Source organism: Molothrus aeneus, chromosome 9 (genome assembly GCF_037042795.1).
Source record: "Molothrus aeneus isolate 106 chromosome 9, BPBGC_Maene_1.0, whole genome shotgun sequence".
Lineage (NCBI taxonomy): Eukaryota > Metazoa > Chordata > Aves > Passeriformes > Icteridae > Molothrus > Molothrus aeneus.
The window spans coordinates 27078156-27105400 of NC_089654.1; the positions used below are offsets into that span (position 1 = coordinate 27078156).

At 50.7% G+C, this 27245-nt stretch overlaps 1 long non-coding RNA gene across 1 annotated transcript; it reads right to left on the reverse strand.

The window, feature by feature from the left end:
* Positions 1-6033: 6033 nt before the first annotated feature.
* Positions 6034-25963, reverse strand: LOC136560201 (uncharacterized). Its single transcript, XR_010784094.1, has 3 exons — positions 25866-25963; positions 9475-9519; positions 6034-6201 (listed from the first exon to the last, which is right to left on the reverse strand). It is a non-coding gene; the product is annotated as an uncharacterized lncRNA (long non-coding RNA).
* Between the last annotated feature and the right edge of the window lie 1282 nt (positions 25964-27245).

A 27245-nucleotide genomic window follows, 5' to 3' on the forward strand; every position in this document is an offset into this window, starting at 1 on the left:
GCAGAGTCCAGCCTGTGGGACCTGCTGAATGTACACAGAGTGCCAGGGTGGCTGGGGAGCTGGCCTCCAGGAGGACACCACAGCCAAACAGCACACCTGGACCATCTTTCATAAGGACGCAGGAATTCAGAGGGTCCTTCCAGCCCCAGTAAAAGTTTGGGATTTAGATGCTCAGTGATATGGTTGAAACAATTTCCTTGATCTTTTATTACCCTGGTAAATAATTTATTGGGACAGGCATTTTAAAAAATCCCATAAAAGACCTATAAAACATATTTATCACACAAAAAAACCCCTGTTCCTTGGCTCCAACCAACAAGCTGAAAACTTGTTTGTATACTTCACTGCACATAAACTAACCAATGCCTTGTGACAGCTTTAAGCTTTTTAACAGCTCTCTCCCTGCTGCTTTTTATTTCCATTTTTCTCTCTGTGAATTCACAAGGTAAAAAAAGAAGAACCCACCATGACAGGAGAGGCTTCTGCTGTCTTCCCAGTTTTCCTGACACCCGGAAAATTTAACAAATGATGCTTCTTCTGGCTGAAAAACACAAAGTTGTGGTTATTCAGAGTACTTTGGGCCCCAGGGGTTGGCAGATGTACACAGAGGGGTGGATGTGTGTGTGGCTCAGGTGCCAGAGGTACAGGCTCTTTGAGCCTCAGTTTCCCTCCTGAGATCAGGAGAACTTCTCCTGGCAGAGGGCAGGGTTCCTTTTCTGTCCAAGCCTTGAATAAATGGAGAATTCAAACAAAAGGCTGAGGAATGAGCTCTCCCACCCCAAACATGCAGCAGCCACAGGCACCAAAAGCTTTTTGGCATTCCCTTGGACAGCAGAGGATCCAGCTGGATGAAGCCTGGCCAGCAGGATGAGAGCTCAGCCTGCTGCCAAAGTACAAAACTGGAACCCAGACCACATTGATTGCTGCAGGCAGGATTCCTGGTGCCAGGCAGGATTCCTGGTGCCAGGCAGCAGCACAGATCCAAAGGCAGAGCTCCCACATCCCCTGCACGGTGCCCACAGAGCCAGACCTCACCCAGGACAGCCCTGCCCAGCAAAATGCCAACAAACACAGGTGACCTGGCAAGGGGTGACCCAGGATGGTCTCAGGTGGGTTTCTCCTCTTCCCAGGGGAGCTGTGGGAGCAGCAGTGAGGCCAGGCTGAGTCTGGAGCTACCCTGCATGCCTGTTCCAGGTGTGCAGAGGGAGGAGGGGGAGCACAGCCCCTGGGTCAGCAGAGCTGGGGTGTCCAGGGCTGCCAGGACACACAGACACCCAGGCATGCCCTGAGCCTGCTCCAGATGGCATCTGGCACAGGGAGCAGTCTGGGTCACAATGCTCCCTCCCTGTGCAGGACTTGGCTCTTCTCCATCCCCAGGCATCTCCAAAACCCTTCATCCTCTTCCTGGTTCCAGCACAGGAGCAATACAATCCAGTTAAAAGCCTTTTCAGGGCTCAATCAACATTCCAGCTGTGCTCCCCCCTTCACTGGGCTTCCCCTTCTGCCTTCCCAAAGCCCATCCCAGGCACCTGAGCCACAGCTGCTTTCATCCCTGTGTAAGCCAGAGGGCTCCTAGCTGCTTCTCCTTGAAGCTGCTCTCTGCCTTCACCATGCTGTCTACAGGGAGATCAGAAACTCAGAGCAAACTCAACCACAGGGCTGTGTAATGAAAAACAAGCTCTGAGATGGCCAGTGGTCAAAGAAAGGTGGGGTTGGGCTATCTGCATGCTAGGCATCCCTTGTCCCCAGCTCAGAGCCACCTTGGTGCCCTTACAGGGCATGTGAGAGCTCACCCAAGCCAGGGAAGGCTCCAGCTCCAGGGCAAGCCAGACTCCCGAGCAGAGCATCAGCTGGTCTGTGCTCCTGGGGGCTGGGATGGATGCTGTGGGGCAGGGGGGCAGGGAGAGCCCTTCCTGTCAGATCCCCAGTGCTGTCACTTCTCTCTGACACTCCATCCCCACTCCCCAGGGCTGTAACCACTGGAGCCCAGCCGGCCTGGACAGCTCCATGCCCACCATCCCACACAGCTCAGCACAGGTCCCAGCAGCACACACCAGCCTGGGGGAGGCCAGCAAGGAGCTGTCACCCACAGCAGCACAGCAGGGTGACATCAGGCTTCCCCCCTGCCTCCTCACAGGAGCTTCATCACTGCTATCAGTGGAAGGAAGCACAATGGGGTTTTTCAGACACCATGAGCTGCAGCATGGATTAGATCTCTTCCAGTCTGCTGGGATGGAGATACAGCTGTGGAAGGACCTGAATGGGTCCTCTTGGCCAGGGAAGACTGTGAAACAGCCTTTCCTGGGGCTCCAGGCTCGACTCTGGGGCCTCTCCCACCATCACTGAGTCCCACGGCTCCTCTGGCTGCCACTTCTGAACTGATGAGCACATTAGCAGTTAAGTCCATTTGCAGATTTAAAAGTCAAACCCTGCCACAGGAAATTAAAAGATAATGCAAAGAATTATTTTTAAAAATTAATCTTTATTACCCTCCACTCCCAAGCTGCTAATAAAAAAAAATGTGTTCCTCATGCAGTCTTCTATAAAAACAGGTTATAAAGCAGAGGAAGAGAGGGAGGCAGATGCTTTAAAAAGGCATCTTTCATCCCTCCACCCTGCCTGCCATAACCATCCATCTGCACCTGTGTGTCAGCTCCCAGCAGTTCCCAACCCAGCCAGCCCCTTCACCCTGCCAGGTAATTATTCCCCATTTCCATCTGGTCCCCCTTGTCCTCCCTGTTTTACCTCTCCAGGAGATCAGCAATCTCAGGTCCAGCTAGCAGCCTAGGAGGTGGTTTGATGGCACAGCCTCCTTGCCCCCCAGGTGTGCTGGAGCCCTGCATAAAGCAGGGTGAATTACAGCTCATTACAGAAAGGGCAGCACTTGAGAAGTAAACAAGGCAGCTGCTACAGGCGCCAGCAACAGCTCCACAACACCAGAGCAGGGCTGACACATGCAGGGAACCATCCTGAGAGAGAGGTCAAGGATGCTCAGCAGCTCTCAGGAACCATTGAAGAGGCTGAGAGGGAGGTGGCAATTGCAAGAGTTTCTTCTGAAAATGTTTCTCTCTAAGGCTGTGCTCAGGAAAGCAGCTCAGTCCTTGGTTCTCTAGCTGGAGCTGGAGCCCACGGAGTCAGACACGGGGCTGCAAACAACTTCTGTATCATGGTACCAGGAACAAGTCAGCCAGGTTTTGGTAGGTCCAAGAGCCACCACAACTGAGGAAGAGCACCCAATTTAGCACGTGATGGAGATGAAGAAGCAAGAGGCAGCAAACCCATCAGCTGTGTCTGTGCTGCAGCAGAAGAAACAGCCCCAGGCACAGGTCTGTGTCCCACCAGCCCTCTGGCCAGCCTAGGAGTGTGCCTGGCCAGGAGAAGACTCAGCACCTCTGCTCTTGCCAAAGCAGTGCCCCTGGGTCCTGGACAAACACAGCCAGCCCAGGAAGGAGCAGGGGGCTTCACAGAAAGAGAGATGAGGGACCAAGAGCTGCTGCACTGCATGAAAGCTGCTCCATGCCCAGAGCTGGGGCAAAGAAGCTGGTCCTGAGCATGCCCTGATGGCTCCATGGGAACTGCAAAGCCCAACTTCCCCATCCTCAGATGGGCAGCACCAAGCCCACCCTCAGGCAGCACACAGTGAGTGAGGCAGCCCCACACCTTCTCCTCAGTGGGGATAAAGGGAGCACTTGGCCTTTTGTGGCTCCAGGAGGGGAAGATTTATCTGGAAATGAAGCGCTGGCAAGGAGCAGGTGCCAGGGGTGGAGGCAGGAGCCCAAGCAGGCTGTAACACAACAAATGAGAACTCCCTGGTGGGGACAGTGCCTGCAGTGCTGCTGCCCGGGACACCTGCAGTCCCCAGCACGGGCAGGAGCCCAGGGGACAGCACAGCACAGCCAGGTAGGAGGTGGCTTTCAGAAGGGAGGCTGACAATGACTGATGCTGCTGTGCTGTGCTCTCAGTGATGTAGAAAATTAGAGAGACATCTCTTCAGACAGCGACCCACGTGAGACACTTGCTGTGTCCATCTCCTGCACGCAGGGGCCTCTCTGGGGAGGCAGCTCTCCCTCCAGCCTGCAGGCTCATTATTCAGAGTGCTGAACTGGGAACAGCAGTGCTGTTTCATTCTCCCTTCTTTCCTCCCCCCAAAACTACTGGATTGTGTTATTCCTGGGAACATGTAAGGTGCTGACTTCCTTGCTCAGCTGCTTGAAGGAAAGTTTGATTCTCCTCAACTAGGAAAAAGTAGCCCTTCACTTTTTCTTTCCTCTCCTCAACCAAAGCTGGGAAAAGCCTTTATAAAATATAGGAGCCATTTTCTCAGATGGAAATAGCTTCTTTAAAAACAGTGAGTCATGCTCCACACTGAGATGGATCTGATAGCTGGTACTCCACTAATGTAGCCTTGTGCTATTGTCCTCCTGGCAGGATGGCCCCTTCTTGGCTTTCAATCCCTTTGCCATTTAACCAGTTCCTGGTTTATTGTGGTTGCTTTTGTCCTTCTCCTGCTCCTCTGCCAGATGACAAAAGAGTTTTAAAACGGTCCTTAAGTGGGTTTTAAAAAAATCTACATAGGCTTCCATATGAAATGATGAAGCCAGGGGTCTAGGTCAGCACAGGCTGGTGTGCTTTCAGGAGAAGTGTCACACCCCAGACAGGACACCACTGGGCCCTTGACTTCAAACAGTGCTGTCCCTTCATGAGTATGCAACCAGTTTCTTTCCAGACAGACAAAGCATCTGAGCTCACATTCCTTCAGTCCCAACGTTTCCATGCTGGTCTAGAAATGGTAGAGGAACCTCTCTGGCTGCTGCCCTAACAGTCCCAAACAGGCCTTACAGTCCTGCAGCCAGTCATCTGTCTTCAAACCCCCAGAGCTCCAGGCACCTACAGCAGCCCAGGCTCTTCCACTTGGCCAGCATGGCCAGAGGAGACTGACCAAGAGGCTGGAACTGGGGACTACCACCTCTGGAGAGGGCAGGGAAATGGCTGAGTTTCCTTCCTGACTCCAAAGTGAGCCCCTGGGTTTCTCCTGCCAGCTCTCCAGCTTGGGACAGCTAACCTTGTTCTCGTGGCAAAAGGGCAGGTTTCTTTCTTTTAGCTCTTGGCTATTTCATGAACAGCTTCAAATTTCCCTGCCTTGAGTCCATCACCCAACACAGGTGTCCAGGCTCCTGCACTGAGGAGCCCCTCCCAGGATGACAGCAGCTAAACTCACCCCTGCTTGTCTTCTTTGCTGGAAGGACAACGATGCCACCAGCTGCAGCCCTGCCAGCACTCTGAGCATCCCTTGGGTCACAGGGCACACAGGGCTGGCCACAAGCAGCCAACACCAAATTCAAGCCAAAGTCTGAAGCGCTCCAGAAATCCCTACAAGAAGATGATTTGGAACAAGGCATTGCTCTTCCTGCCTCCCACACATCCACCACACACTGACCCCAGTGCCTCCTACCAATTTTCCCAGTGGTGGTTAGTCATCTGCCCTTTTGGAAGTCCCTTCTGGGGGTGCAGAAAAAATCCCCACACATCCCCCCTTTCTCCATCTGTTAATGGCTTCCCTCCACCCAGGCTGAGCCTCCCCCAGCCTGAGCTAATGGGAGGAAATTAGCATGAAAATGATGGTTTGCTATTAGCGGTGCCTCAGCGCCCCATCACGCTCCAGGAACACCAAATGACAGCCTGTGATTTCCCCACCGCGGCGCACACGAGAAGCAACGACGGCAGCCACAAGTGCTGAAGATACCCAAGGAAAGTTTAAAAAACTCATCCCTCCCAGCCCAGCAGCCCTTTTCCCTTCGCCATCCCCGCCGTGCTCATCCACTGCTTGGGCAATCCCACGAACAGATGGCACCTGGGCAGGAGAGCGCACAAATTGGCTCTCACCTGCAGGAGCACTGAGAGCTTTCAAAGCTCGCTGGCCAAGAGCCCCGCGGGGTGGGAATGCTGCAGGAATCCGCCATCGGTGCCTTCCTCGTGGCTGCACAGCTCCTCCTGCTCGCCTGAATGCAGGTGTGCAGCTGGCTCCTCCTGGGAGCTGGTGGCAGGAGGAGGCTGCTGCTGAGTCCTGACTCCAATGGAAGCAGCAATTCGGGCTGAGCATCAATGGAGTGATGTTTTTCTCCATGTCAGCACAACGCTTTGGTTCGGTGGGCTTGCAGCCTGGAGCGAGAGGGGTTTCGTGGGGCCCCACTGAACATCCATCTGCTTGGTGAAAAAAATGAGCTCAGCTCAAGCTGTCTGCTCTCTCTTCCTGCCAAAGTGGGGGTCTGCCCTCCCAGGAACCTCCCCTCCTTGACCAGGTAGCTGTGGCAAGAGCGTGGATAGACAGACTCACGTCATTTTCTGCCTGCCTGCTCCCCTGAGCCCACCTGGCTTCTCTGGACGTGGGGCTGAGGGACGCAGCTCCTATACCAGCCTGCACAAAGCCAAGAGGCAGGAGCAGCTCAGGAAACCCCTGGGTGTCAGGGCAGGCTCTCAGCTCCCTCTGGGCACCTGAGAGACCCTGGAGTTACACAGCATACATACAAGAACTCCTCCTTGCAGAGCCCCACAGCACTGCTCACCTGCAGCAGGGAAAGGGGACACAGAGAGGCTGAAATGTGCAGGAGCATCTGGGTGATTTCAGGGCATCTCGTGTGGACTCGTGCACCACTGCTGAAAAATTCCAAAGCTGCACTTCAAGCCCTTTAAGGGGCTTAGGTCAAAGCGGTGACCAGCAAAGGACCCAAAGGAACAGCAAGAAGCTGTGTCAGGGGAGGTTTAGGGTGGGTATTAGGAAAATGAACTTCACTCAGAGGATGATTGGGCACTGGAACAGGCTCCCCAGGGCAGTGGTCATAGCCACAAGGCTGCCAGAGCTCAAGGAGTGTTTGGACAATGCTCTCAGACACATGGTGGGATTGTTGGGGTGTCCTGTGCAGGGACAGGAGTTAGACTCAATGATCCTTGTGGATTCCTACACAGGGCACATATATTCTATGATTCTACGAAACAATGCCCTTCCCTCTACCTCATCCTTAACTGTCTTTAAAAGTACTTGGACCAGCAAGTGTCCTCAAGCCCCAGCCTGCCAAATGCAGGTGGGATGCAAAAGGCAGAGGGAAAAGAATAGCAGTAAAAAGCAGGATTAAAAAGTTTTCCCTTTCCCCAGCATTCCCATCAGCAGCTGAGATAGGAGCGAGGAGGACTCATCTGATGATGGATGAGAGAGAACTGATCCTTGGTAAGGCAGAGCAGGAGCAGAAGGAAGCACTGCTCCCAAAGGCGATTCTCACACCTCCTTGGGATAACAAAAACAACCATGAGAGGCAGCAGAAGCTCTTCTCCCTGCTCTTCCTGTTTGGAATTCATCTCTGGCCTGTCAGGGGGGCCATGACCCAACCACACATTTGTATATTCACTGAGCCGTGCACCCAGCTCAGGCAGACTCCTGACAGATGCAGATGGGAAAGCCATTTTTCATAAAGTGAGGGGGAAAAGGGAACAAGAAAAAAATTGCAAAACAAAAAAAGGCTCAGGTGTCAGATGGAAAAGATACAACAGGATCAGGGCTGAGAGAGAAGCAGAGTCAGATTAAACTTTTGGATCTTTAAGCACACTAAGAGGCCAGTCCCCTTCCTCTGTTTTCTACTGTGGCCTGGTGGCAGCAGGAACCTTCATCCTTTTCTCCATAACCAGCTGGAACATGAAAACTGGACCCAGAACAAGGGTCCAGGGGGGCCTGTGCCCCCCTGCTCCAGCAGCCTCTCTGCCAGCATCTGTCCCCAAGGGTCCAAGGCTTTGCTGAACTGGCCCTTGGGGACAGATGCTGGCAGAGGGGCTGCTGGAGCAGGGGGGCACAGGCACCTTTGCACAAGATCAGCCCCTGCTCAGAGGAGGTGACAGGCAGCCTGCAGAGAACATGAATCATTAACATGTAAGGCTGCCCCTCAGACCCAGACCTGGCTTAAGCCTGGTCCTAAGGAGCACAGGGGGGCTCTGAAGGGACATCCCTGGCAGACCTCCAGTGGTACAAGCCTGCCAGCATGGCAGAGGACCACTCTGTGCAGTGCTGCCACGATGGCAAACAGTGATCCAATGGCCCCAGGTTGTTTCAGGCAGTGATGAGGGGGTTTCCCTCTGTCCCAGGTCACTGTGCAGCCAAGAGGCATCAGAGACAGGGAGCCACTGACCCAGAGAGCAGGAAATGCTGCTCAGCACAGCAAATGCTGTCCCCAGAGCAGCATGAGGGCCTGCCCTGCAAAGCACCAGGAGCCAGCAGGGCCCAACACAAGCCAAGGGGAAGGGGAAAGGGAAGGGAGAATTACCCTCATGGAGGGAAAGATTTCACCTCTGCCAGTGACATTCTGCTGTTGTCACCGCCAGCCATAACATCACGCTCTTGATGTGAAATTTAAACTGACAGTGATACAGGAAAGGAGCTGAGAGGGCAGCAAACCCTGCCCAGCCCTCCCTGTAACCCCAAATCTCCTGTGGCTTCCAGCCTCTGCACGGAGCACAGCCAGCACCTCATTACCAGGTTACTAAACAAGGGCATACTCCTTTTCCAGAGCCATGGAATCATATTTTCTTGCACTTATCCATCCTTCTGGACAACTCTGAGGAGGATTTCATTTTGGTCTCTGCTGAATCCTCTTTGTTTCTGAAATGAGAAACTGGTGTAGGAGCCCACAAGTCCTTTGCAAAACAACACATGCAGCCTTAAGCTGGAGTCACCAAAGCCTGAAGAGCTCCAGGTGCTTTCAGACTCATTGGAGGTGCATCGAGCCCCACTGATCCCTGCTGCCTGTGGCATTTCCACCTGATATTCGTTCTTTTTGTCCCAGGAAAAGGCAAGCACAGAGCTGGGCAGCAAGGCTTGGTGAAGGTTACTGCTGAGACCTGGTAGAAATGTCATCCAGCAACACGTTTCAAGAAAGATTCATCCCCAAGCAGCCTGGCTCCATAATAAAAGTGTCAGAGCAGCTGACTTGCTTCCCCCCATTCTCATTGCATACAGATTTATCCTGTCTCAGGTCTCTCTCCCTCCATAAGCCAGCACGTGCCTTTCCTTTCAATAGGCTGGCAGTGAGACCCAGCCAGCTGAGATCGTGGGAGAAAAGGGAATACAAGCAAGGTGAAGGCATCATAGGGGGAAAAATGCTCACGAGCCATGTTTTCCTCTCAGTTCTGAAATGGAGGAGGGTGACATGAGAGGTAACTTAACAAGAGAATGCTCCAGAATTACAGCAGCCATTTGTTCTGATGTTCCAAACCAATTCCCCAGCTGCCAGCCTGTGTCACCTCTCTCTCAGGGAGCTCAAATCCCATTCCTGATAAAACCCATCCCAAAAGGCATAAATATCTGGGAGCCTTCACCCTCCCAGCCAGGGAGCTCCTTCTCAGAGGGCTGGGCATGTGGTGGGCACCCAGGGAGAGTGAGAGATGGGGCTCCCACTGAGTCTGTGTCTCAGGGAGCACTGAGAACCAGCTTACCTTCACCACAGAGATGTGATGTCAATGCAGCACAACAGGCAGCCCCTGAGAGAGAACAGACAGCAGGGAATAAAAAAAAAAAAAAAGAGAGAGAGAGAGAGAAAGAAAGAGATATTAATGGTCCTTTGCAAACAACTAAAAATACCCAGAATGGCCAGAGTTTCTTTTGGATTTTTTCTTTCCTTCCCCCAACTTACGCCCAAAGGAATGTGCCACACAAATTAAAATGATTTCCCTGCAACCTGCAAGATAGGAGCAGGCAAGGCATCCTTCAGCTGTGAGTGAAAGAGATGGAGCCTGCCTTTGTCAGGAGCATGCCAGCCCTGGGGAGGTGAGGTGGTGGGGGACGGCAGCCAGGGCTGCAGGGATCCTGCTGGATAATTCCCATTAACTGGGACAGACAGCCCTGTGCCAGGCACCCAGCTGGGGTCCAGGGGGTGTTTCCTCAACATCAACAGCAGAAGTGAATCCTGGGCACCTCAACTGCCTTGGGGAGATGCAGAGTAAGAGCAAAGAGCTGTGGAGCAGCTTGCCATGGAGCAGAGAAAGCCTCTACTACTGCCAAGGCAGACCTGTTAAATTTGCAAAATGTATTGCAGGAGGCAGAGGCTGTGATACCTCCTGGCCCCATGGACACTATCACCCAAGGACATTGTTTCTCTGGCCCATACCCACTCAGGTGTGTGCCCTAGCACATGTTTTCTCCTTTCAGCCAGGAGAGACAGTTTATTCCTAGCAGTGAGAGCTCATAGGCAGGAGGAAAACCAAGACCACCCCCTCAGCAGCCTATAAAAGCAGTGCTTTGCTGTGTCACAGCTGTTGCTCACATCTGGATGCAGACAGCACTCAGAGCCCTGCAGCTGGCCCCAGCCCCTCAGCCAGCACTCCCTGTTAACAGCAGGCAGGCCAGAGGTCTGGCAGCCGAGGTGAAGGGCCACTTCATCTCCATCATGTTCTCCTCTGCTAATGAAAATGTTTCTCCAGCGTGTCCTCGGGAAGGTTTCCTTCAGCTCCAGCCCTCGTGTGATTGAAGGCTAATCTCTGTTACTCTTGGCTGAATGGCAGCCCACGAGGAAGGTGATGAATTGTGTTTCCCTTCAACTCGACATTTAATGGTGCTGGCAGAGGAAGAAAAAGCACCAGATGTTTCTGGGCTGAAAGTGAACTCCTCCCAAAACACTGAGAGGTCAGGGGGCCTCACATGGCCTGGCACCCCTTTAAATTGCAGCCTGCTTTGAAAGGCCACTTGGTTTGCCAACCTCCTCCCTTCCAGAGGCAATCCAGCTGACAGCAGTGGCCTCAGGAGGCAGCATGTCCTGTGCCACCCCGTGGGACATGACTGGCCTCCAGTGAGCTCCCCATCATCACTCTGGTCAGCGCAGGGGTCTGGGAGAGAGGCCAAGGTCTAGAGGGCAGAATTTTTGGGAGGAAAGCTTGTGACAAAGGCTTAACACTCACAGGTTCCTCTGGCTGGCTCCAAACTTAGTCACTGAAGCCCCAATATGGGAATTTTTTCAATCTGTGATCTTAGCTTCCTTTTAAAATGCTTGGAGACCCTCCTGATAAAAAAAAAAAAAAACCTGAGAGAAAAAACTCAGGATTACAATCCTCTTGCTGCTCACACTCAAGGAGACACCTGGCTCCATGATACACTTCCTCCTCTGCTCCACAGCTCTGCAAACACATTCCAGGCCATCCCCACCACCTGCTGCTCTCCTGCTGTTTCTCCCCTCACTGGAACCACCCAATTATCTCTCATGGCACTCTGCTCCCTCTATCTGCAAAGCTTTGCAGCTTTTCTCCTCTCTTTTTTTTTTTTTTTGCCCCTATAAAACCACTACCAGCATTTGTTGAGGACACCCAAAACCAGCACGTTATCCCCTGTTTGCTTTCCCTTCTCTCAACAGCACTGTTTGTGGGGTGTTTACCCACAGACCACACAGAATACATTCCCCAACAGCTAAACCTGGAGGAGGAGAAGAAGGAGAAATTAAGAAAACACACAGGATGACAAAGTAAAACCTTCCAATTACAGGCAATTATTTCTAGTTGATCACCCACTGTGCCCCAGACACAAATCACTCTTGGCAGGGTGGCACAGCTCGTACCTGCACACACAGTGCACAGGTGAGCACACAGGCTGTTTGGTGAAGGTGTTCCAACCTATTTGGGCATCAATTTGGGCTTGGCTGGCTCCAGCCTTTCTGAGGATCTCATATACACCAGTCACACAGAATCACACAGGATAATGAGGTTGGAAGAGACCTCTAAGATCATCGAGTCCAACCTATGCCCTCACACCTCAACTAGACTATAGCGCTGTTAAGAAAATTAACCCACAAACACCAGAGGTTTATGTCCAAAAAGGAGACAGAGGAGTCCTTTCTGGCTTTATTGGAGTAAAGGGAGAGGCCATGGGGCATTCCCCTGGGATCTCTCCAAGTTTTGGAGGATGCAGCCTCCTTTTTATCCCAATTTCCCAGCTGCATTTCCCTTCTCTCTTGCCCCACTGGCTGAGGTACTTGAGAGGTACAGACTTCCCAGAATGCCTGATACCAGAGATTTCCCTCTAATGTATAACCCTCCCTTTTCATTTTTAATACTTATGGAATTTAGGGGGTTTTCTTCCCCATTGTTTCTTTCATGTCTCAATGTCTAATTTCATTTTATCAGCAAACCTACAGTTTATTTGTAAAAGCAATTATATTTTTCCATTCATCAATCAGTGGAATCTTTCCCATTGTTTCTTTTATCTCCCAGTGCTGGTTTTATCTCCCAGCAGACCCACAGCTTGTTTGTAAAGACAAATCTGCAATTCCTCTCAGCACCAAGTGCCATGTCCAGTCTTTTATTAAACACATCCAGAGACGGTGATTCTACCACCTCCCTGGGAAGAACAATCCACTACTTTATTATTCTTTCTGTGAAAAACTTTTTCCTGATATCCAACCTACACCTTCCCTGATGTAGCTGGAGACTGTGTCCTCTGGTTCTGTCAGTGCTGCCCAGTGGAAGAGACCAACCCCAGCTGTCTCCAGCCTCCCTTCAGGGAGTTGTAGAGAGCAATAAGGTCACCTCTGAGCCTCCTCTTCTCCAGGCTAAACAACCCCAGCTCCTTCAAACGTTCCTCAAAAACCAGAGGTGATGCTCTCCTCTGCTCCCACAAGCCGTGGCCCAAGCCCTGGAGCAGAGGCAAGGCACTTGCTTGGAGCTGAGGCCTGCCATGAGAGATTGCCCAAGGGATGTCCATCCTCATTCCCAGCCTCACCTGTCTGGGCTCTCGGGCAGTTTTTCCTTCCCAGGAGGCATGGCAGCTACAGAGAGCAGCTGCAGGCAGCCCAGCTCTGCCAGAGATCCTTCCCCAGCACGGAGGACACGCTTTGCTCCCAGCCAGCAGGAAGGCAGAGGCACCCAGCAGTGGAGGAGGCACTCAGCCAGCCACTAATGCTTCCCACTGTCTTGGAGCAAAGGGATGGATTAGCTTTTATTAGCTCTCATGAAGAGCACATCACTCCTGCCCTTTCCTCCTCTCACCAGGCTCACACACAGCCTCAGCTGTGCTGCAAGTGAAGCAGAACCAACTCACCCCTACGTGCTGGCAGCCCCAAACTCCTCTTGGGTCTTGTATAAATCTTACAGATATTAAATCTTAGGCAAGCTGGGAGTTAGGATGGAGCAATCCTCCTAAGGGTGCTGCCCAGAAGTACTTTAAAAAAGATGGATGCTTGGCTTTTACATCTGGATCTCCCAGTTGGCACCACACAGGGCCTGAAGGAGAGCATGGTGTCCATGCCAGCCCAACCAAAGCCAAGGCACAGTCCCCAGAGCAGAGATCCAAACGTGGAGGTGTAATTTGAGAGGTGCTCCGTGGTTTTCCTGCTGAGGCCTCCTGCCCCATGCAGTACCCCCTGTACCAGCAGCACCCAGCCAGCAGCAGGGCTGAGGGATGCTGCTGCTCCAGAGAAGCCTCTCTAAAGCCGCTCTGGGGCTTGTTAGCAGGGTGATAAAGGGGATGAATGGCCTCAGAGAAACGCTCTGTCTCCTGCTGTGGCATTCATTATCCTTTAGCCAGGCAATTCCTCACAGCAGCCAGGAGCTCCGGGCTGGCTCGTTCATCCTCGTTCATCCTCTGCGGGGGCTGTTTCCCTTCGGGGCCACGCCGGGAACGTGCTCCGTGCTCATCACCTTCCTCCCACACCGCGCGATTGCTTTGCCGAGCACCGGCCCCACGATCCGAGCCACAGCTGCCCCCGTGCCCGGATCTGCGCATTCCCAGCCCGGTTTCCCGAGGAGCACAAGGCATATGCGATCCTGCTGCATCCGTCTGTCCTCTGCCCACTCCCCAGCAACTCCTGACACTGCAAACAGATTTCAAGCTGATGTGACAGAGCAACGGAGGTCTTGGAGGCAGAGTCTATAAATTTCATGGGAACAGACTACCAAACAGAGGAGAGACATTATTAGCACCACCCAAACTGAAGTGTATCATCCCTTATTAGACATCAGACAATTTGTGTGGGAGAGATGCTGTAGATATCCCAGGGAAGGGAGATGCTCCATTCAGCACAAATAACTTACTGGACAGCAGAGACTCCAAACCCAAACAGTACATCCAGAGGGGATGAGCTTTCATGGATCCCACGGCACATTGTGCCAACAGGAGAGGTGCCAGGCCTGTTTGGCTGATAGGAGATCCAGCCAGCTAAGATGGCATGTGAGCCTTTGGAAAGCCCATGGAGATGGAATGTGTGCCCTTCCCTTCTCCTTCTGCATTTCCAGCCTTAATTACCATCCTTAATTACCACCCCAGACCTCTGGATGAGTTCAGCTGCTGCCTAAATTGGAAGTGTCATACCCAGCTCCAAGGGGGAGAACTGATGGGCCGAGCAGCTCCCTCACCCCCACAGCTCTCCCATTGCCTCTCCACTGCTTGGACAGAGATTTCACCTTCCAGGAAGATGCTCCACCCACAGACTGCTGCCAGGAGATGCCAGGAAGGCAGCCCAGAGTCAAGCAGTGCCTGCTGAGCTCTCAGCAGGATCACTTACACATCAAGCTGCTCTTTAGCTCTTGACTGATGGGTGGCACTTGAGAGGGAGCCCATTCCTCCACACTCAGGTCCTTGCTGCCCACCAGCCCCAGCACGGACCTGCCAGAGCCAGCACGGGGCAGGCAGGGAACAGCATGGGTGTCCTTCCCTCAGGAGCAAAGAGTGAGCCTCAGAGACATTTCTTCTTCCTTCTGAAGGGGATACAGCAGCCTCCTGGTTCTCCCTTAGATCAATTAATGTTCCCACATCCCCAGTGTGATACAGCCTTGCTCAGCCTGAGCCCAGCATGTCAGAGCTGTCTGACCCCCCTGTCATAAAGCACAGCCCTGTATGCAATTTGGGGATGGAGCAGGGTGATCCCTGTGCTCATTTAGGATCTGCACTGCTAACCCAGTCAGTATCTGTTCGAGTGTCATTTCCAGCCTCAGGCATTCCAGAGCCCTGGCAGAAACTGAGAAGTGAGAAATAACCTTTTTCCCCTCCAGCTCATTTGTGACACTATCCCAGCTGGCCAGACACGTTTTGGGACTTCTCTGAGTCACCTGGTAAAGGTCAAGTCCCAGGAGGCGCCTTCAGCCTGGTGGATCACATAGCACCTGTACTTGTGGGGCTGCAGCTCCACAAAAAGACAATTTAAACATGTGCTACAGCACATCCTTTACTAAAAAAAAAAGGGATTTACACTCCAGGGGTGGTGACTCCCTGTTCTGCCCAACAGAAGAAGGGATGGGGACTGAATTCAAGCTTATGTTCATTAAAATAGAAGGGGGAAAAAAAAAGAAAATCCAGAAATCCAGTCACTCTATCCTAATTGTTCTGATCCAACCTTTCACAGTGTGGCACTGAGCTGAAGGGCCGCACCTGAAAGTGTGCCAAGAGCGGCATGAAATGTTAATGTTGCAATTAAAACAATATGAATATTGCAGCACTGCTCTGCTGCTTCCCATCCACTGAACAATTCTCATTCAATAGAAGTCGAGTTACATTTCAGGAAATAATGAGGTCTGCTAATTAAGTCTGGCCTAGGAAGACAGCAGTCTTAAAAAGAGAAAAAAAATATTCAGATCTCCCCAAAATATCTACATTTGCTGCTTATTACCTGCAAAGGGGAATCATTAACGCTGCTCAGTGCCAGGATCACAGGTCAGCCCCGCTGCCTTACTGCACACATCTAGAGGAAATTCTCTTTGTAATGATAAAATGCATAAGTCATGACCTGCCTTGTCCCCAGGGCGGAGCAGGGAGCGCCAGGCTGGCACGTCCCACACTCTGAATGCAGAGAGCAGGGCCCTGACAGTGAATGCCAGTCCCAGACCAGGCTCTGAGGGGCTGAAGGCAGCAAATCACATTCAGCTGACACAGGACAGGTCCCAGATTATGCACAGGGAAGGGAATTTTCCTCCACAGCCATTCACACAACTGAGTGACAGTGACACTGGCTTGAGCTGGTGGAAGCCACAGGGAAAGTGACCACTGGGACAGTCCTGGAAGGACAAAGACCTGTCAGGATCATTTTGTGTTTTAACTCTAAAAAGAGGCAACAGAGGATCCCCCTGTGTTGCAATAAGGATACAGAACAGCCTAGAGACAGGAAACATTGGGTTCCAGGGGTCCCAAAGGAAATGGATATCAACACACTGTTCCTATGGCTTCCCCACCCTCTTGTTTTTTGTAATACTCCCAAATTTCTTTATCTGTGGCAAGTGCTGGTGCTGCCATCACATCTCCTGTGTTCCTCCCAGCCAGATAACTGCAAGGAGAAGTTGGGCAGGGAGGGTCCATCAGCATGAGTATTTCATGGGAAGAGCAGAAGACTGGGAACAGGTCCACCACATCACCCTGCTGGTTTGATGACACGTGTTTTTATGATGTTGTGTTTTCTCTTTCTCAGAGTTTCAGGGACACACAAGAACCACTCATCCTCCAGGCCTGAACTCCACCATCAGCCCCAGCATGACTGACCCACCTGGAGCTGTCCAGGGTACACAGAGGAGCTTGCTGTGCAAACAGGAGGCTACAGCAGTGCAAACCTCTCCAACACCTCCCCTAACCTCTTGCCCCAAGCTCCAAAGGAAAACTCATCCAATGGCAGGGTGAGGGAGGCCAGTGGAGTCTTGGTTCAGGCCTCTGCTGATGCTCCAAACTTCAGCCTGTCTTTAATACAGACAATCTTCCTGGTAAGATCCAGACAGAGACTGAGCCATGCTAACCAAACTTGGCAACACAATGATCCAAATCAGGGGGAGCTCAAAGCACCAGGAAGGAAACACTTTGTTTGAAAGAGGAGAAAAATCCAGATGAAAAGATCAGAAAGGACTTTCCAGGTCCTGGACTGTCCTAAGGGACTCCAGTACCATTTCTACATCCATCTGTGGGAAATAAACCTGTTTGGTTACCAGGCACAGCCAGGGGGATTTCCCCACCTTGTTGCCAGCAGCAGCTCACAGTTTGGAGGATGAGTAGGTGGTCTGCTCTCACCAGACCACTTCTCACTCTTATTTCCAGACGAGCCAGCACTTGCTGCTACCAAGTGTCTGCTCTGCAATAAAGAGCAATAAACATGCCAGAGTAATTAATGTCTTAACAACTTATTACAATCCTCAGATAATTAATCACAAAAGCTAAACATGCTGTCTCACCCTCCTAATGTGTTAATGCTCTAATTATTATGCCTCAATTAAGGGAAAGTCAGCGCTCCTTGCTTGGGAGTGCATGTTTAATAAGGGTGCCTGAACGCAGGCAAGGCGGAGTGGGAAGCCAGGGGGTGAGGGGGGGTGAAGGGAGAGGACACCATTTCTAATGAGGTTTCATGGCTGGCTCGAGGCAAAGTATTGACAGCTCCTCTCTGGGATCTCACACACCACTGCACGTGGAACTGGGGGCCATCTGTGGTGGCTCCATGCTCCGCTTCCCACCGGGCTATTTATAGGAACAGCAGCATGGGAGGAGGCACAGGGGACTGGGGATGAGCAGCCACACCATGGGTCTGGCCAGCTCTAGGCAGCAGAGGTGGCAGCTCTCTCAGCAGTCATTATAGGAGTGGTGGTCTCCTCCATCCAGCCTGCTTCCTGCTCTATTTCCAGGCAGACTGGCACTTGCCACCATTCCTGACCCCTGCCAAGCCTCTCACCCAGTCCTGTTTCCATGGTACTCCTTGCCTCCAATCAAGCTAACTCTGGGACATCCATGGAGATCTTAAGAACAGCCCCTCAAAACTGGGATTACTCTTGGCATGGGACAGATCGGCTTTCTGGAACCCAGGACATTCCTCTGGCTGCCCTGGGTGATTCAAGACCCTGGCAGGGGGCTCAGGGACCTTGGTACAGAGTCAAAAACACCTGTGCCTTTGATTTTAGCCCATGGAAAAAACAATTACCAACTTTGTGTGAAGATTTACAGGCCACAAGAGTTTGAGTAGAACAATAGGTAATTTGTCACAGGGTGAAAAAGTAGAATTTTGGGGATTTAGCATGGGGGTTCAAGAGGCAAGATGGAGGAATCTGGGCATGTCCTGTCCTTCTTCTCCTTCTTCTTGTCCTCCATCTTCTGCTGTGATGGTGACACTGTTTGATTGGTTTAGAATAGAGACAGACTGTCTAACATAGGTGATAGGTATTGGAAAATTATTGTAAATAAAGTACACATAGTTCTTAGTATAAAAAGCTAACACCACCCCAAGGGCAGGGACTGTGCCACAAACCAACCTGCTGGACAGACCTCAGCAGGTCAGAGAAAGAATGGAACAGATAAGAGAAAATAAACAACCTTGAAAAGCAGAACTGAGGAATCTCAACTTCTTCAGTCGCAGGGCTGGGAGAAAAAGACTTTCTAATACCTCAGGAGTCATCTCAACCACAGAAACCCAAGATCAGCTCATCTGATTTCAGCCACTGCCTGGAGGTTTTTCCACAGGTCCCTGCTGTCTGAGGGGACAGAAAGCCATGTCTCAAAGAGCACACCATTTAAAAATGCCTGGCTTATACGTGGGGAAACTGGAGGCCACAGAGGTGTTCTGCAGGGGACTTGTGGTGGTTCCCAGCCATGAATCTGCCTTCCTGCCTCGTCTGAACCTCGCTGGATGCTGCAAACTTCAGAAGGAGGTTCTTGGTGAGGAGGAGCTTAAGCAGATCCTAAAGATGAATGTAGGGCCTGGACCCCTCACAGCATGTGATAGCAGGAGACACCTGCTGCCCTCAAGACAAAGCAGTGCATCCTTATGATACTTGTGTTTGGGAAAGACTTGTGAGACAAAATAAAGTCAAGGCAAAAAATGGCATCACATCCACCCCACCCTGCAGAAGCAGTGACCTAGAGAACAAAGGAATCATGGAACTGGCACTGGAATCATGGAGCTCTGCAATGCAGCAGGTGTGGGAAGCAGGAACTGGGGTAGGCAGGCTCCAGATCTTGGTACCATACAAAAAGCTGCCACAGAAGAATGGCTGGAGCCCAAATCTCCCAAACAAAGCCTATAAAAACTTCTTTTTCCAATAAAAAATAACTCCCCCGCTGAAGCAGGTCTTCATACACAAGAAAACTCTCCCTGAACCAGCCTGGTTTCTGTTCCATCCAAGCCTTTTTAAATTTCTCAGACAAATGAATCACTAGCAGCATTTCCAGCCTAGGTTTGACTGCAAAACGATTGCATTTCTCAAAGAAATAACACACTGTGTGGGTTTGGATGGTTCCCTCTGAGGAATAAGGGAGAGGGAATAAGAAACAAAACAAAGTAAAGCAACCTGGAGGGGACATGCATTTTAAAACCCATGAACAGTTTTAGCTTTCAAATAATCCAAATAAAGAAAAAAATGGTTCGCACAGTTACTGCCACAAAAATAATTCTGTCACTCCTATTCTTTGGTGATATCTCATGAAAAACAAAAGAAAATCTCTCCACCTCTGAGATACCAACCTGACAGCAGCTTGACTGCTAAGAAGGGGCTGATGCCTCCCCACAGAGGCAGCCTGTGGGTTCCCACAGGGCTCCAAAAGAAGGTTCGTGTGTTGGGCCTCTCTCCACGCTGCTTTCTGTTCCAGCAAGTCCTGTCCAGACTCTCCTCCTTCTCTTCACAGAGGATCATTTCAGACATCCATCTCTAGTTCCCTGCCCTGGGCTGGAGGCATCACAGCTCCTTATCTCAGCAGCTCCACTTGGCTCTGTGAGCTGCTGCATGGACATTCCAGAACCCACCCAACCGGCAGAACCTGACCATCAAAACCATTGAGCTCTGAGCAAACACAGCCTCATTAGGAAGATATACAAGGGATATGATATTTTTTGAGGAATTAAAGGATATTTCTGCTGTTTTCACTGACTTGTAGAGCAGAAAGTTTTCTATGGATGTTGGCGTCTGTGCTGAAGGTGCTCAGATTCTTGCCTTATTTTTTCCAAACATACAATTCAGCTCCATCAGACACTGCAACAAAGTGGCTGACTGCTTTTGTACCTCTCCCTTCTCACCACTACCGGTCACCTGAAAATATGGGGCATTACTTCTAGTCTGGGGCTAGAAATTTTGGATTGGTTGTATTATATTTGACTTACTCCAAAGTGTGTCAAGTCAGCTGAATATCCAGTACCAAACATTCTGGAGAAGTTGCCTGGCTCACGTTAGCATGCTGTGGGGTTGGAAAAAGCAGTTTACCTAGAAGAGAGCAGTAACACACAGCTGTGTCTCTTTACACCTTTCCTATCTGAACTTAGGATAACTTTTTTGGAGCAAGTCGCTGCCCCAATAGCCCAAGATCTGCTCCCAAACCAGCTCACACAAAACACCTGCAGCCAGCAAGGATGTGTTCACATTGCCAGAGCCCCGCAGCAGGGCTTGGATGGGGAGGGCAGCCTCTGGAGAAGAGCAGATGAATAACAAGAATATATAAAATATGTAGTGACTGTTGGAGAAAGCAGCATCACTGCTTCCCAGGAAAAGACAGCCAGCCTGAGGGAATTAGAGGGCTGGACCATAAAGTTGGTGCCAAATGAGCCCAGATGCCCCAGCCCCAACCCTACAGCCCTCTCCAGCAAGACTTTCCTGAGCTCAGCTTACCCCCTTCCCTCTGCCCCCTGCCTTTAAGACAGTGTGCAGCATGACAGCTGGGAAACCCAATCTGGTCCAAATTTCGTTACAACCCTGCTGGTTTTTATTCTTGTTTACCAGCATTAATTTTAATGGCTTTCCCTACATTAACTTTGTCCTGAACCAGTTGGAGGAAAATTCCTACTCACTTGCCTTCTGGAGAACAGACTGGGTAATTTTCCCTTGTCATTTAACAGCCTGCCTGGGCTGCTCGGGAATGACAGCCACACTGGAGGGCAATAAACTCCCCAAGGCTGGGGGAGGAGGATTTATATATCCCTGAATACACTGCCCATTCTTTGTTTACTCTGGGTCTTGGCTTGTGCTGGCCCAGCAAGTGGAAATTTCTTCCTCCTGTTCAGCATGGAAAGGAACTTTCTGAGCCTGATGGAAATTTCTTCCTCTTCCTTTTCAACATGGAAGGGAACTACAGAGCATGCACCAAGGATGAGTAATGCCTCCAGACACAGTAGTAACCTCCCTGAGTCTGGGCAGCTTTGGGCTGGGTTTGCCAGCAGCCAGTTGAGTCTCATTTTCCCTTGGAATCGTTAAAAATGCCTGTAAAACAGACTGGGAAAAGATAACAGCACTAGAACATGCATGGAGAATGCTTCAGAGAAGTGGGGAGCAGGAAGATGCCTCTGCTCTGCAATGCCCAACTCTGCCCATGCTGGCAGAGCTGGGCACCATCCAACAGTTTCCCTGTGTGTCTTGTGTCCCTTGTGTACAGCAGGGAGCAGAAATGAGGATAAGGCAGTGCCTGACCTCTCTCTCATCTCTGTTCCCTCCAGCCACCATCCTGGCTTCCTGTAGGAGACATCACAGCCCCATCCAGGCTGTCTCTGACAGAGAAAGAAAGGTTGTCCTTCCCTTTGCTCACCAGATGCTGAGTGTGGTCCCACTTCTCTCTCCAGCACAGAGAGGTGTGGTGGCTCAGACCATGGGAAGGAAAAGAAACACTCAGGTCTTTCTGCACCTTTCTCTCCCCATTAAAAAAACAGGTAGCAGAGCTCTCCACAAAAGAAATGCAAGGGTCTGATTCAGGCATCTTTCCAAGGTTTTCTCTCTCTGCCAGCATAAAAAAAGAACATGGTTAGAGCAAGTGAAGTTATTTGTTGTATCACATGATGCCCATTCTTTAAAAGTACAGATGTTCCCTCCATGCTCCAAGGGGTGATTTGGAAGACAGAGGACTCAGAAACTCCTACTCTATCCAAGCACAAGCACCTGGGCTGCTGTAGAGGGAGGGTTGCCATGGAAAGATGAGGAAGGCAGCAGTGAGGTGGCTGGAGCATTCCCACCAATTACCATGAAGAATTTTGACTGCTCTGCTGTGTTTCCTGCAACAGCCTAGCAACCACCCCTGAAATGTTTCTTACATGTCTGAGAAGCCTTAAGCAGGGTCACACACCCAGAAAGCTGCAGGAGCAGGGAGGGCTGGGTCTCCAGGCAAAGCCCTCTGGGCATGGACACCTCATTTCCTGCTCCAGGAAACTCCTGCATGAGGTACAGGCAGTTGGACCACATGGACATCAGAGCAGCAAGAAGAAGAAGACCTGAAGAAGAAACCACAAGTCCCACCCACATGGGGCAGAACAGGGCAGGTTGTCATTGCTCAGTTCAGGGGTCCTGGGTGGAGAATCCACATTAATGGCAATCTCTTCTACATACAAGTGAACTTGTCCATAGGTTCTCTTCAGCGGCACTGGTTCCACCATGACTCCTCCTACTCTGACCTAATAAAACAGAAGAAATGAGCCGCAAGATACCTCACACTGAGAGGCCACAACATCCTACCCTCCTGCAGTCCCTGAGATAATGAAAAGGCAGATATTCCACATGTGCCATTCTGGCCTCTTCGACAAGAGGGGCACTTCCAACTGACAAAGAACAGCTTCTGCCCATTCATTAAGTTCCTGGCATTAACCAGTTTCTCTCCAAGCAAGCCATAAAACCCAAAGCTGCATGCAAGGAGCATCCTATAATATCCTTGTAAATCTCAGCCACCACACTCATTAATTACAACCCAGTGATAGTTCAAGCCATTAGTTCTGGCTGGTAACTTCATTTATTCCCATGTTAATGCTTGATGTCAGTGGTTATCTCATTACCACTCTATTTCTTACCCACTTAATCCATCACTGCAAGCCAGGCCAGACAGGAGGAGCAGAGTTTGCCCTGCATCTGTTGGGAGATGCAAGTGCAGAGCACCCAGGAGTCACAAACAAAGCACTTGTCATCTGCAGCTTCGCTTACAACTATTAAGAGGAGGAAATGACACAGATGAGTGTTGTCAGGAACACAGACACATTCCAACATTGAAAAATTGTGGATATTGAGGATTGGGCTACCTGTTAAATCATAGCCAAAAGCTTTAGAAAGAATGGAGGCAGTATTAGCAGACATGTAGAAAAATGACATCAGCTCTGCTCTCCTTCTCCTGGGACGCTCATTCCTCCAGACCCCAGATTAGAATCAAACCTGTTAAGCAGTTTGAAATGGCAACTCAAAGTATGGCCACTGGGAGCTGCTACCTGCTGAATGCTCCAGAAAACACACAGCCATCACTGCAGAGACCACGAGCCCTGAGCGACCGTGAAAATACACCTTAAACGTGTACAGATACAAGAGTTCTTGGCATTCCCACACATACCCAGCTGGAGCTCCTCTTGTGTGGTGAACAGGCACTTCCAAAAATGTGCTTTACTGCATTTACCACCAGCCTGCCTGTCCAGGACTTGCTCCACCTGCTGATCCCACCCCATGGGTCTGACAAGGGTGTTTCAGCCTAGTGAGACCCTCAGCCTTGCCCTGTCACATTCCCTCCTTCTTCCCCCAAATAGTCTTGCTGGAGACAGCATCTCAATCTTCCCCTGCTTGACCCAGAAAAAGGGGAGCTGTTTGCATGTCAACAGGCTGTGAAACCAAGCTGTGAGCTGGGGAAAGGGTTCAGAGAGACATCTCCCTTGCAGCAACACAGCTTCTCTTCAGAGCAGGCAAAGCACTTCTGCTCCACCCCAGTGTGATGCCCATACAATAATAGGGCAAGTGGCTGGTTTTCACTGTCCCCAAATGACATGATACAGGACTGGAATCCTCTAAAGCAGGAGAAGCTGATGCCACAAAAGCAAGGTAGAAAAAGAAGACACAGCTCCAAGATAATGTCAGTAGTAAAATATCAATGATTTCCCCTGTGATCAGTAACCCCCCTCCAGCTAATGTGCCCATGCTGGCAGAAGCAGGCTCTAAATGGTGCCATGCCAGAACAACTGACAGGGCAAGCCTGCAAGATGCCACAGTCAGATGTAATTAAAACACCTTTGCTGCCCTGCTTTCCATTCTCTCAGCAATAAAATCCATTACAGAATTCAGTTAGAAAATGATTTAAAATGTCCCTGAAGCCAAGTTGTTGACACCAGTGTAGACAGATGGATTTTGATACACCCTTGATTAAACAGCTTTCTGCAAAAGGCAAAGAGGGCAGGAAGGGAGCTGGGTGATGAGCTGGAGGACCATCCTAGAAACAGGGGCTATTCCCCCGGGAAAACAAGTGCTCCTGGAGGAGGAAGATGCCCCATCAACCAGCCAGAGGCTAAAACAGCCTCACCCCCCTGGGAATCAGGCTGCAATCCTCTGCTCCAGTACCAGGCTCCTTTCCCTGTGCTTCCTGCTCAAAGTCGGGCTGGCAACACCACACACATCACTTCTCCTAGTCTCTGATTAAAGGATGCAGGGAAAACAAACAACAGAAAGCCTCACACAGTGCTCAGCCCCTGGCAGGGCCAGCAATGCTTCCATTTCCCATGGAGTTACACGTCCCAGTGGGATTCTGCAGGATGCAGTAGGGGACTGTCTCCAAGAACAGCTTTCCCCAGAGGCATTCATGACATCTCTGTTCCTCATTCTCTCACGCACAGATGCTCTTGCACTGATAAGGATTGAAGTCCTTTGGCACAGAGGGGCAAAGATAAAGTCTTCTCCCTGGCCATCTATTTATATCAAGCTGGTAGGAGCTCGTTATCTTGAAGGTCTCTGACATACAGAGCTGCAATCAGCCATCAGGGTGGAAAGTGATTAGGGGTGGGCAAAAAGGAGCCAAACCCACATTAACCCTCTTTTCTCAGGGAAAAAAGGCAAGAAGGAAGGGTGCTACAACAGAACATGGGCAGCTGCCCTGTCCAGCTCTTGGATAGAAGAAATCCATGTGGGACAGAGGGTTTAAGCACAGCTCAGAGAACAACCTGAAGAGTCAGAGCTGAGGGGAAACACTTCTTGAGCGAGCACAGAGGCTCTGGAGGCACAGGTGTGGGTTATGGAGCTACACAAACTGCTGACCACTGCTTACCAAATGCTCTGAAGCTCTGTGACCTGGCAGCAGAGGTTTGCAGGCATGTCCCATGAAAAAAGGGGCTTTCCCATCCCTCAGGCTTTGTTCACAAAGATGTTTGACCAAAGACTCTAGATCAGGAAGGAATTATAAATCAGAAAGTATAAGATACTCAGTACCACCAGCTCCTGGAGTAATAAAGCCCCTGTTCATGCACAACATTAATATCTCATTACTAATGTACATCAGGTGGTTCAAATTTCCCCTGCTCCCTCCCATGGCCTGAAAGAACCTGAAGCAAGCAGCAAGAACCTTCTTATTAAATAATAAGCATCTACCTTATTATTTCTCTGGAACTTGCCTGTGAGTGCAAACCTGACACTTGGGAACCCTCAGCTGCTTCATTTTATAGGCAGTTTGAGACTGAGGTGGCTTTTGGTCCCAGCCCTGCTCAATGCAGTGCTGGTTCATAAGCACAGTACCACTGATCCCCAGACCTGCAAACAGCTGAGGGGCTGCTGGGATCCCTTCTGAGTCATCAGAAAATTCAGCCTCAAGTTACCCAAGGCACAGCCCAGGCACCACTGCAGCTCCACCTTCCCTGCAGCCACTCAGTCTGGGTAAGGATAATCTTGTTTCCAGCAAGAAAGCAAGGGTTTGAAAAAACATGCTCACCAGTGCATTGCAATTATCCACGTTTTTAAACACTGTTTCACACCCCACGAGAGTACAATCACACCTCAGACAGGGCTGCCTCTTCATAGGGTATCACAGCCACTTGCAGACCCTGTTTTTGCACCAGAGAAAGGTTGCGGGGGAAGAACCTTTATCCTAAGGATGCCTTAAGCCAAGCCTCACATCTTTTAAAACACAGTGAGAAGGTCACATTTATTGCTTAGCAACTTTTCTCTCCCAAAAGTCACGGCCCAAAGCTTACCATGGCTGTGTAACACAGAGCTGAAGGAGGGGCTGGTCCTTGCCCTGGTCTCTGACAGGCCATTCAGGAGCTGACAGCTGAGCATTTTATTCCCCCTGCAAACAAACCACATCAGTTGAGCACCACCAGGGAAGTAGCAGGACCAGAGCAAATTCCCAGAAAAAGCCTTGGCAGTGTTCCTCCTGCTCTGTGAGATGGAGTAATGGAGCACGACACATGGAGGAACAGAAGCTGAACAATGCACGTGTTCCTGCAAGGAGAATGAACAATATTACAGGGGAGGGGAAGGCACTTGCTAACAAATGTTTATTAAAACACAATCTTATCCTCATCCGACCCTCATTCTGATTACAGAAAAAGGGACAGACTGCCATCACTGCTGGGGCACCCAGGCAGTGTCCCTGACCATCCTGTACATAATTGCCCAGAAGGTCCCACAGCCATCCTGTTCCTTCCCTCCAGCAGTCTGGGATGTGTCACTTTAAGTCACCTCCTCCACCCATGGCAGGGAGGGTGGAACAAGATGATCTGTAAGGTCCCTTCCAACCCAAACCATTTGAGGATTCTATAGCTGCTTTAATCTTCAGGCTCCCAGACTCCTCTGACATGGTCAGAGCATCTTCCAGTCTCAGACCAGCCAGCTCTCTGTGCATCCTACTCACTGTAGCCTGGGGTCATCTTCTTGCAGGGGTTCCATGCTGTTGTCTCCTTATCACAAAAGTTCCATACCTCCTTGGTGTTTCTCACGGGCAGCTCCTCAGAGCACTGCCTCTTTCTTCTTCCCAAAGCAGCCACTGACTCCAGTTCCCTTCTCACCCACCCACCCCACTCTTTTACAGCACTCTTCTTCTCATTGCTCACAGCTGTGGCCTGTTAAAGTCAGGCCTGTTCCTAATCTTTGATAATTGACCCAGCTGCAACTCCTTAGGGGTGAGATTACTTTCTACACTACCTTTATTTTCTTATATTCCATCCCCCTACATGGCCTGTAAGAAGGACACTCAAGTCCTGCACGCCCCCCAGATCTCCTTCCATCCACATGCCTTCTACAGAGATCACCAAGGATGTGCTTCCTTCCCATTCCAGCTAGCCAGCATGCGCCATAAAGAGGAGAGGAAAATCTGCTGATCTCAGTGGGATTTGGGGGCTTCAAAACCCAACAAGTTTAGGATCCAAGTGTGCCTGACCTAATAATAGCTACAGCACTTCACAGGAGCACAGGGAATCATGGTTTGGGACCTTAAAGATCATCTGGTTTCAACCCCATGCTATGGGCAGGGACACTTCCCATTAGACCAGGGTTTAGAGACCATGAGCATAAGAAGTCTTGGGAAATCTAGATACGTGCCAAATGGTTGGACAGGCTCCTGAAATGGCTCA